This window comes from Heterodontus francisci, chromosome 1 (genome assembly GCF_036365525.1).
Source record: "Heterodontus francisci isolate sHetFra1 chromosome 1, sHetFra1.hap1, whole genome shotgun sequence".
In the NCBI taxonomy this organism is placed as follows: Eukaryota; Metazoa; Chordata; class Chondrichthyes; order Heterodontiformes; family Heterodontidae; genus Heterodontus; species Heterodontus francisci.
In genome coordinates this window covers 191,621,898-191,634,288 of record NC_090371.1, presented here as the reverse complement: position 1 = coordinate 191,634,288, position 12,391 = coordinate 191,621,898, and positions in this window count along the sequence as shown.

The window sequence follows — 12,391 nt, the reverse complement described above, 5'->3', positions numbered from 1 at the left end:
GAGATTATTGGTAGGTATGTGATGTTAGTGTGGTACATTGAACGGTAGCTGGGACTGGTGGTGGGATATGACATTTGAAGAAGGATTCACTGACCTTAACCACTCATGTGAGGTCATTAAACATCTTGTGGCACTGCATCCAGGTCCTTGGGGCTAAACCCCTGGCATTGACTTCTACAGGTATCTGTACACACTGCCATCTCATTGTGTTTCTGGAAACCTCTTGCCACCCTCTGGATACAGAAGATCTCTCCTCTTGCCCGCCTCCTCCACCAAGGCCTCCAATGTAGCATCAGACATTCATGGCGCAACTTCTATCTCATGGTCAGCCATTGCTGATTGTAGCATAGCACTAGTCCCAATGATCTCAGCACCTCCAGTAGCCACAATGCATCTTCCCTTTAACAGGTGCAGGCTAGATTTAAGTAGTACATAAAGCAGCCATATTGGGCCCCCTGCTGATGTGTCATAGAGTCATAGTGTCATAGATTTATACAGCACAGAAACAGGCCCTTCGACCCAACGCGTCTGCGCCGACATCAAGCACCCATACAACCTAATCCCATTTTCCCGCACTTGGCCTGTAGTCTTGTATGCTATGGCGTTTCAAGTGCTCATATAAATACTTCTTAAATTTTGTGAGGGTTCCTGCCTCTACTACCCCTTCAGGCAGTGTGTTCCAGATTCCAACCACCCACTGGGTGAAAACATTTTCCCTCAACTCCCCTCTAACCTCCTGCTCCTTACAGTAAATCGGTGCCCCCTGGTTATTGACCCTTCCGCTAAGTGAAAAAGTTTCTTCCTATCTATCCTATCAATGCCCCTCATAATTTTGTACACCCCAATCAGGTCCCCCCTCAGCCTTCTCTGCTCCAAGGAAAACAACCCCAGCCTATCCAGTCTCTCCTCATAGCTGAAATGCTCCAGCCCAGACAACATCCTGGTGAATAAAAGCAAAATACTGTGGATGCTAGAAATCTGAAATAAAAACAAGAAATGCTGGAAATATTCAGCAAGTCTGGTAGCATCTGTGGAGAGAGAAGCAGAGTTAACATTTCAGGTCAGTGCCCCTTCTTCAGAAATGTAAAAGGTTATAAGCAAGTAAAGCAGCGTTGGGGCAAGAGATAACAAAGGAGAAGGTGTAGATAGGACAAGGTCACAGAATAGCTGACCAGAAGGTTGTGGAGCAAAGGCAAACAATATGTTAATGGTGCATTGAAAGACAAAGCATTAGTACAGATAGAGTGTTAATGGACTGAAAATTGAACAGCCGCAAGTACAAACATGAAAAAAAACAGTAGGTAAGCAAACTGAACAAACTAAGATGAAATAAAATAAAATAAACACAAAAAATATTTAAAAAGGAAAAATAAAAAAATAACTAATAATAAAAGTAAAATGGGGGGCCCATCATGCTCTGAAATTATTGAACTCAATGTTCAGTCCGGCATCCTGGTGAATCTCCTCTGTACCCTCTCTAGTTCAATCACATCCTTCCTCTAATGTGGTGACCAGAACTGTACACAGTACAATGCCAAACCAGCATTTTATACAGCTCTAACATAACCTCCTTGCTCTTATATTCTATGCCTCGGCTAATTATGGCAAGTATCCCATATGCATTCCTAACCACCTTATCTACCTGTGCTGCTGCCTTCAGTGATCTATGGACAAGTACACCAAGGTCCCTCTGACCCTCTGTACTCCCTCGGGTCCTACCATCCATTGTAATATTCTCTTGTCTTGTTAGTCCTCGCAAAGTGCATCACCTCACACTTTTCAGGAGTAAATTACATCTGCCACTGCTCCACCCATCTCACCAGCCCAACTATATCGTACTGTAACCTCACTATCCACAACGCCACCAATTTTCGTGTCATCTGCGCACTTACTGATCATACCTCCTATGTTCACGTCTAAATCATGAATGTACACTACAAATAGTAAGGGTCCCAGCACCGATCCCTGAGGTACACCACTGGTCACAGGCATCCATTCGTAAAAATAACCCTCGACCATCACCTTCTGCCTCCCAAGCCAATTTTGGATCCAGAGTCCTGCCCTTCCCTCAATCATGTCTCAGTGATAGCAATAATATCATATTTGCATGTGTTAATCAACACCCTCAATTCATCTGCTTTACTAGTAAGACTCCTTGCGTTAAAATAGATACAATCCAGCCTTGCATTATTCGCTTGAGCCTTAACAGATCTATATTTACTCTGCCTTCTAGCATGACTTAGCTTCTCTTCTATATTTGATTGTACATCACCCACTACTGTACCTCCACTCTGTATCCCATTCCCCTGCCAAATTAGTTTAACACCCCCACCGCGCCCCCCCCCCCCAAACCTCCCAGCAAGGATGTTAGTCCCGTTCCGGTTCAGGTGCAACTCGTCCAACTTGTACAGATCCCGCCTTCACCAGAAACAGGCCCAGTGATCTAGGAAACTAAAGCCCTCCCTCCTGTGCCATCTCTTCAGCCACACATTCGTCTGCTCTAACCTTCTATTCCTATACTCACTAGCATGTGGCACCGGGAGAAATCCAGAGATTACAACCTTTGAGGTCCTACTCTTTAATCTGCTACCTAGCTCCCTAAATTTTTTTTGCAGGACCTCATCCCTCTTTCTACCTATGTCATTGGTACCAATGTGGACCACAACCTCCGGTTGTGCACCTCACCCTCCAGAATACTCTGTAGCCGTTCCGTGATATCCATGACCCTTGCACCAGGGAGGCAACATACCATCCTGGAATCATGTCTGCGACAACAAAAACGCCTATCTGTTCCTCTAACCACTATTGCCCTCTTGTCCCTTTTTATCCATCCCAGCACAGCTGAGTCACCCATGATATTCCGATTATGACTCTTGGTGCATTCTCCAGAGAAACTCTCTTTCCCATCAGTATTCAGAACTGAATACCGGTTAGAAAATGGGATGTCCTCTGGAAACTCCTGAACTACCTGCCCCGACCTCTTTGTCTGTCCAGCAGTCACCCAGTCCCCCCGCCCCCGACTGTGCTTGCCCAGGCACCGGGTTGACCACCTCCCGAAACGTGCCATCCACGTAGTCCTCTACCTCATGGATGCGCCACAGTGACTCCAGCCGCCGTTCGAGCTCCGAAACCCGAAGCTCAAGCTTCTGCAACCGGAGACACTTTCTGCTGACATGTTCGCCAAGGTCACATGGCACGTCCACAACTTCCCACATTGCATAGGAGGCACATTCCACTTGGCCAAGCTGCCCTGCCATTACTTAACTTTGCAATGAAATTTTGCGAGTGTAATAACTTACCAGCTAGTTACAATCAGCTTTTATCCCCTGTACCTTTGAAGCTGAGAAAGAAAGAGACCAAAGAGCACCTTCCACTGCCCCCAGCCAGCGAAAATACCCACACTCGAACCACAGCCTCACTCTGTGCAAACAGCACTTGTACAGCTAGTAATTACTAATAATTTACAGGTAGCTATCCTAGGGCTTTAATTTAAAAGGAACCTTTTCTTTTACTCAGCTATCCACATGCAATAACAGCTGCTGCCCACCGACCAATCAACCTACAGAATTGCAGTGATGACACTTTTAGTTTTTTTCCCAATTAATCCAAACAGAGCGTGCACAGAAACAGTCAGAGAGCCTGAACGCTGCCCCAGATGTCAGGTAGGTGAAGGGCCTCGAGCCCCATTCTTCCTTTTATAGCTTTTCTCTGGCCCTGTTCCTTCCAGGTCCGCCGCTGCCTGCTGCTGCCCCGGACGTCAGGATGTGTGTAGCCATTTTTTAAATTATTCTTTTCCTAGGATGTGAACATCACTGGCCAGGCCAGCATTTATTGCTCATCCCTAATTGCTCATGAGAAGGTGGTGGTGAGCTGCCTTTTTGAGCCACTATTGTCCATGTGGGGTGTAGGTACACCCACAGTGCTGTTAGGAAGGGAGTTCCAGGATTTTGACCCAGCGACAGTGAAGGAATGGCGATATAGTTCCAAGTCAGGATGGTGTGTGGCTTGGAGTGGAACTTGCAGGAGGTGGTATTCCCACGCACCTGCTGCCCTTGTCCTTCTAGGTGGTAGAGGTCGCGAGTTTGGAAGGTGCTGCCTGAGTAGCCTTGGTGCGTTGCTGCAGTGCATCTTGTAGATGGTACACACTGCTACCACTGTGCCTCGGTGGTGGAGGGAGTGAATGTTTGTAAATGGGGTGCCAATCCTGGATGGTGTCGAGCTTCCTGAGTGGTGTTGGAGCTGCACCCAACCAGGCAAGTGGAGAGTATTCCATCTCACTGACTTGTGCCTTGTAGATGGTGGACAGGCTTTGGGGAGTCAGGAGGTGAGTTACTCACTGCAGGATTCCTAGCCTCTGACCTGTTCTTGTAGCCACAGTATTTATATGGCTACTCCAGTTCAGTTTCTGACTGCATTACACTGAATGGGTGTGGGCTAAATGCGCATGGCGATACCCCTGCCCATTTCCAGGGGCTATCCCTTTAACCCCCGCCCTGTTTCTCTGTCCCTTTCCCTGGCATCTGTCTGAGACTGACCCAGACTGTTCACAAACTTGGTGTTATAATTCAGGTGTTCTCAAACATTTTTGGTTAAAGGATCCTTTTTCAAATGGATTATAATACTCTATAATGCTCGCAATACAAAAGTGCTGCATGTATAGAGTGCTTTAATAGTGCTTTTAAGAAAATAGGTAATTACTTCAAGTCACAATTTGAAAACAATTTCACTGATTAGACAGTGATGAGACTGACCAGACAAACCAACGATAAAGGATAAGCGTAACTCCACTAACATTCTAGTGCATGCCAATTGAACTGTATTTAATGTGGTTAAACATTGCCTGTTAATGGCATACATACACAATCAGTTCACAGATCACATCCAATACAAACAGTTATTGGCCAAATCAGAATTAACAGTAATTGCACCACATTTAGATGTTGAACAGACTCGATACAGGTCATAATTGTTTTTTTGTCAATAACTTTCCTTGCCTTCAATTCTATTAGGCTATTCCATTGAATGTGACATTCTCAGGAATATTTTACAAACCTGTGCAAACTCGTCCCGTTTCTCAGTGTTATTTAATCATGGAAGGAATTTACATCATTGCAACATGGTGGAAGTCAAAGTGTGAATTTTTCCACAATTACTAGAATCAAACCAACAAGAGATTAGTATAAGGAGAAAATGCTGAAATACTCAGCAGACCAGACAATATTATAATGGAACTTGCTTCACCGCATCAGTCCAAATTGAATGCACCCTCATATCACAGCAGCAGCTGGCCTCCTACTTCCCCTCTCTCACACCCAAAGTAAATGCGAATCTTACTGCTGAAAACCATGGAAGCCAAGGTATGCCTCACCGTGAAGAAAGCTGAATTTTCGTGAGCTTCATGGGTGGACATGTGGTCAGCTATTCGTACGGGACTAACACTATCTACTGTTACTTTATTCAAAGCGAATGGCGTGTCTTTTTTTCTTCCTTCCCTTTTCCCCATGTGTTTTCTCTCTCTCACATCTGCTAGAGTGATTATTTCATGCACCTCAGCTTGAGAACCACTGTCATAATTAACGCCAAGATGAGCTACCAACCACATATCTGTGCCATCACTAAGATTGCTTTTTTCCACTTTCCTAACATTGCCCAACTCCACCCCTGCCTGAGCTCATCTGCTGCTGACACACTCATCTTTGCTTTTGTTACCCCTGAACTTGACTATTCCAATACACTCTTGACCGGCCTCCAACATTCTACCCTCTGTAAACTTGAAGTCATCCAAAACTCTGCAGTCTGTGTCCCAACTTGCACCATGTCCTGTTTACCCACCTTTGTCACAGGCTATCCCTCGATTCGAGGATTCAGGGTCATGGATTTCTGCCTTGGGTCTTCATGTGACTGAACAGGCCAGTTTTCGACCCACAGATCTTTGGGCACATGGGGCAGAACATCCCACAAGGTAATGGGATCCAGAGTGCAGAATTTGCTTTCTTTTCTTTCCTTCTCTGCTGTTGCTCTACCTCATTATTAAGGCGTTTGGATTTGAAGCGTAATGCAGCTTGGTGAACAAGTTGTCGCCATTCTGAGTGATTGGTCGCAAGCTCCTCCCAATCGTTAAGGTCAATGCAACTGTGCTTCAAGGAGAGCTTCAGAGTGTCTTTGATGTGTTTTCTTTGTCCTTACCCGGAATGTTGGCCATTTGAGAGTTGTGAGAACAGGACTTGGCAGAGGAGACAATTTTCAGCCATACGGACACAGTGGCCAGTCCATTGGAGTTGATTTTGCCAGAGTTTTGCCTGAATGCTTGTGGATCTGGTCTCAAAAAGGATACTAGAATTAGTTCATCTATCACCATTGTGCTTGCTGACCTACACTGGCTCCTGATTAAGAAACAGTCCGATTTTAATATTCTCATCCTTGTTTTCAAATCCCTTCATGTCCTCGTTTCTTCCTATCTTTGTAATCTTCTCTAGACCTACAACCCTCAAAGATACCTGTGCTCTTCCAATTCTGGCCTCTTTAGCATCCCCAATTTTAACCGCTCTATTATTGGTGGCCGTACCTTCATCTGCCAAGACTCAAAGCATTGAAACTCCCTCCCTAAACTTCTTCGCTTTTCTTCCTCTCTTTCCTCCTTTAAGACTCTTCTTAAAAGCTATCTGTTTGGCCAAACTTTTGGTCATCTGCCCTGATATCTCTTTATGTGACTTAGTGTCAAATTTTGTTTTATAATTCTACTTCGAAGGACCTTGGGACATTTTACTACGTTGAAGGCACTATATAAGTACAGGTGGTTGTTGTTGTTGTAGCATTGGGTGTTTCGCAAACAGCCATCTGCTAGACTTATATCAGCATCTGAGCTGGATACTTTTTTATTGTTATAGAAAAGAAGGGACCATTTTTCGTTTTCATGGGACATTGGAGTGTGGCCGATGGGCAGAGTACTCCAGCCTCACACTCAAAATCACTGGTGAGAATCCTGACCAATTTTCAAAATCAGGCCTCATGTACCATTCTGACAGCAAGCATTTGGTACAAAAGTCCATTTTTTAAACTGAAACTTACCATTTCCTGTGCAGCCTGCGGCGATCCCATTTAAGGACCGCTAATTAGATCACTCAAGGCAAGTGCCAACGAACTGAGTGAGTACAGTGCATGCTGTGCCCATTGGCACCTGAAAACTGCACCAGGGTCTGATTGAAATTCTAAGGCCTCCTTCGCTTGGGCTAATTGCACAACAAACTGCTTTCAGCGGGCATTTTAGCTGCCCATTTCAAGGTTCCAGCAAACAGGTGGCACCTCGAACTGTCAACAGGAATGGGGTGATAAGCATTGTGTCTTGACTATCAACATGTTACCTCCCCATTCCTAACCTGAAAATAGGAATAAAACGCAACCCTGAAATATTCACATGGTATGCGTGACAAAAATGGAATATTGTGTCCATGATTTTTTTTAGATCTATACTTTGTGGTATTTCTGAGCTTACCAAATCACACTCAAGGTGGAATCTGTCCTTGCAAATTACTTGCCTCCTTAAAACAAACCTCTTTGACCAAGTTTTTAACCTCTGCTAACATCTCCATCTTCCGCTTGTTGAAAGTTGTCTGATTACACTTCAGTAATGTGCTTTGGGACTTATTTTTACATTAATGCAGCTGTATAAATACAAGTTGTTGTACCATATTGCATTGAACAGCTGACATGGATAAATTGCTTTCACTTCATTTTATCAATTCATCACATGACGTGGGGCTGACAGGTGTTCCTGTGGCATTGCATACAGGAAAACATAGTGGCCAGACTGCACTACTAGCCAGCAACTTTTGCACGCCATTCTTTTCTAGTCTAGAACCACAATGTGCTCATATCAAATTCCAGTGTCTCCTTTCCTCCATGTCTCCATTAAAAGTAGCACAGAGATGCGATACAAAATGTGGTATGAGCATGTTAAGAGTTAAGGCAATAATATCGGAAATAGTAATTTCTAGCCTTTTATTTATGCTTTCCTATCTGTAATTTAATCCAGAAGCTCTGGTTATATCATTAATAGTAAAAGCCAACAGTTAGCACTTTATCCAGGCTATACTATAACATTTTAACACACCTCTTTATAATGCACAGTTGTTTTCACTGTTGGTTTATCGTCCATCAGTTTTGCACATTGAGTTATCAGAGATGGGTTTGCCTTTCCCATTATCATTGAAACTGCTGAGCTTTGTTGCACATCTGCACTTTGTGTGACAGGAAGAGGGCGTTTTACTGGAAAACAACGTGTGGTCTTCTCATGTGGTATGAAGGGGCAGTCTTTAAAAAAAAAATCAGTATACTGTGATTTACTAGGATATTGAGTGGTCTGTGTTAAGGAATAACACTCTAATAGCAGCTATAATACAAGGAAATCAAATCACTTTCCCGATAAGGAAGCCTCAGAATTTACTTTAGCTGCATTTGCTGCAGGCTCCTTCTTTTGAGGACTTTTTTTAATGCAAAGAACATAACATATGATGAAAAGTTCAATGTTCCTATTAATTTCTGTAATTGTGATTTACAACAGCATTAGAAAGTTAAACGATCATTTTTGCAGATGTTCTTCGCTTGAAACAGCCATTACTCGTAGGGTTAAAGTCTGCTTTATCTGGCAGACCATGACAAAAGTTTGCATCTGAAGCAATAGCTCCCTGTTACTCAGACTGAATGTAATGAAATGAAAACAATACAAAATCCTACTTTATTAAATAAAACATTCAAATCGCCAGAGGCATATCATTGTCATACCATGAAGTGGGGGTGCGTGGGGGCGGGAAGGAAAGAGTTCTTGATGAGCATCTGTCTTCACATGCAACTAAAAAACATCAACCTGAAGCAGTTCATGCTGTCTGCCATCTTAATTTGGCACACAAGTGCCTGATCTGCATGCCAGCTTGACCACTGAACAAGCTCATTTTTCCTCTGTGTGAGACCACTTCCACATGCCCAGAATGCTTTATGTCATGTAGGCATTCGGCAGTCAGTGATGAAGCACAGTCTGAAATTGGCTGCTTTGATGTTTCTCACTTCTACCCACAGTCGTGTCCCACAGCCAATGTACTGTCACTGCTGTGGGTATACTGCAATTTTGTGGCAATGTTCACAAGTCACTAATTAACTTAGCGAGCCTAAATTAGTGTTTAACGATTCCACATGATTTATTTTATAATGCAGTATTTTCAGAGTTATACCCAGAGACCTGAGAAAAACTCTGAATCATTTTTAGAGCTTGTGATCACCCAACTGCAATAGAGGTAACTTTATAAAATGCGTACTTTTTAGTTCCCAATGCAGGAAAAAGATAGCATCTGCAGTGTGCTACAAAAGGAATTTGACTGTGTTACCATATTGACAGCAACAATCACAACTTATATTTATATAGCATCTTTAATGTAATAAAATGTCTCAAGACGCTTCACAGGGGCACTGTAAAACTAAATATGACACTAAGCCACATCAGGAGATATTAGTGCAGATGACCAAAAGCTGGGTCAAAGAGGTAGATTTTAAGGAGTGTTTTAAACATGGAAATCAAGGTGGAGAGGCGGAGAGGTTTAGGGAGCTTAGCGCCTAAGCAGCTGAAGGCATGGCCATCGATGGTGGAGCGATTAAAATCAGGGTACTCAAGAGGCTAGAATTAGAGGAGTGCATATACCTCAGAGGGTTGTAGGGCTGGAAGAGATTACAGAGGGAACGGTGAGGCCATAGAGTGATTTGAAAACAAAGATGAAAATTTTAAATTGGAGGCATTGCTTAACTGGGAGCCAGTGCAGGACAGCGAGCATGGGGTGGGGGGTGGTGGGTGGTGGGTGGTGGGTGGGTGGGTGGTGGCATTTGTTGGGTGAATGAAATTTGTTGCTAGTTAGGACATGGGCAGTAGAGTTTTGGATGACCACAAGTTTGGGATGGGTAGACTGTGGAAAGCCAGTCAGGTATGCATTAGAATAGTCAAGCCTGGAGGTAAAAAAAGGCATGGATGAGTGTTTCAGCAGCAGATCTAAGTGAATCTTCTGAATGTTGTTTCTGGTAATTCATACCTCATTGATTTGAAATTTTCCCTTGGCAGGTTAAGTAAATGGAATCTGTTACAGGTTATGTTGCCTATGGTCCATGGAAGGGATAGGTTGTTTACTTTTCACTTGCCTGCAATATTTCTGTTTTAAGAATGTGATACTTCAGGTTATTGGAGAGATCTGTAACTACAGGATGACACTGCTATAGATTCTAACATGTTGTGCTTTTGGAAGATAGGATGTGAATCCATGCTCTTGATTCCTTCCATGTGCAGCTGTGCCAGTGTGTGGAAGACACTAAAGGGAAGCTGGAGCTTCCCTATAGGATGCGGAAAAAACATCAAAAGAGCAGTAGCAAACTCGTCCTATCAGTTCACTGATAGTAGAGCTACATAGAGTTTCTGGAGAAAGTTTCCACTATGTCATTTTGGCCAGAGATGCTTCAAAGCATATGAAGACCCCAAAGAGAGACTTTCAAAAAAAAAGCTCAAAGCATTACTATATATGATCAAATAGCAAACCAGTTACTTAGGACTTTGGAGATGTGGGGGAAGAGAAAATTTAAAAAAAAAAAGGTCAGTCGGAGCACATTTCTATGGAAACCTAGTCTAAAAAATGCATATAATAATAATTCATCAGGTTTTATAATATTTATGAAGTACATCTGCCCCACTATCACATTAGTGCTCCCTGCTAGGAATTACGTAGAGAAGCAAATGTAAACAAAAGGATAGGAAATAAAAATTATTTGACGTTTTTTCCGCCTATTTGATTCCCTCTGCATCATGTACTGTTCCCTGCTTCCAAGCTTAAGTTGGCGACAAAGCCAATTTAAATTCCTTGCTCTGTGATTCATTAGCACTCTTAACCGTTACAAGTATATAAATATATTTTAATCATGGTTAACTTATACCAACAGGAATATGTTCCATGGCCAGTTTTTAACCTGCCAACTGATTTTAACAGAAATTTTAAATTCTTGCAATGTTGACAGGTTCAATTAGTCACTGAGTTAAGAAAGTTAAATTAGTTATCTGTAAAACTATATACTTTCTTCTGAGATTAACAGAGATTGTCCCAGTGATTGAATGGAGCACAGCCATCTCAGCTAAAATCATTTTGCAGATGGGAGCCTGTGAATAATAAAAATGTATCCAATAATCTTAATCGTACATATGTCACAAATATTACAGACATATACATGAGCAAATCTCCCATGGCATTGCTCACAATGAGTCAGAGGTTCCACTGCTGCAAGGGAGGGAGATGGAGACGTGACCACTGAAAAGATTTGGAAAGAAGTTTGGAAGAGAGATGCTTAAGAAAGTGATTTAAGTGCTTAAAATTATCAAGTGATGAAACAGCATAGAGAAATACAAACCTTTTCTAGTGACTGAGGTATCAAGAATGAGGAGACATATACGATTATTAATAAAAAGCAATTTAAGACATAAAGCAGAAGAAACTTGTTTTTTTAACACTAAGGGTTGTGAGGCATGTGGAATGCATGACCAGAGTTAGTGATTGTAGCAGAGACCATGAGGGTAAATTCCCACAGGGCTTTTCCCATGCTACCACTGGAACTGAAGTTTGACAGAAATCCCATCCACACAGAAATGGGGTTTACACTGAACTTTTTTTTTAGACATTACAGCGCAGTACAGGCCCTTCGGCCCTCGATGTTGCGCCGACCTGTGAAACCATCTGACCTACACTATTCCATTTTCATCCATATGTCTATCCAATGACCACTCAAATGCCCTTAAAGTTGGCGAGTCTACTACTGTTGCAGGCAGGGCGTTCCACGCCCCTACTACTCTCTGAGTAAAGAAACTACCTCTGACATCTGTCCTATATCTATCACCCCTCAACTTAAAGCTATGTCCCCTCGTGTTTGCCATCACCATCCGAGGAAAAAGACGCTCACTATCCACCCTATCTAACCCTCTGATTATCTTATATGTCTCTATTAAGTCACCTCTCCTCCTCCTTCTCTCCAACGAAAACAACCTCAAGTCCCTCAGCCTGTCCTCGTAAGACCTTCCCTCCATACCAGGCAACATCCTAGTCAATCTCCTCTGCACCCTTTCCAAAGCTTCCACATCCTTCCTATAATGCGGTGACCAGAACTGCACGCAATACTCCAGGTGCGGTCTCACCAGAGTTTTGTACAGCTGCAGCATGACCTCGTGGCTCCGAAACTCGATCCCCCTACTAATAAAAGCAAACACACCATATGCCTTCTTAACAGCCCTATTAACCTGGGTAGCAACTTTCAGGGATTTATGTACCTGGACACCAAGATCTCTCTGTTCATCTACACTACCAAGAATCTTCCCATTAGC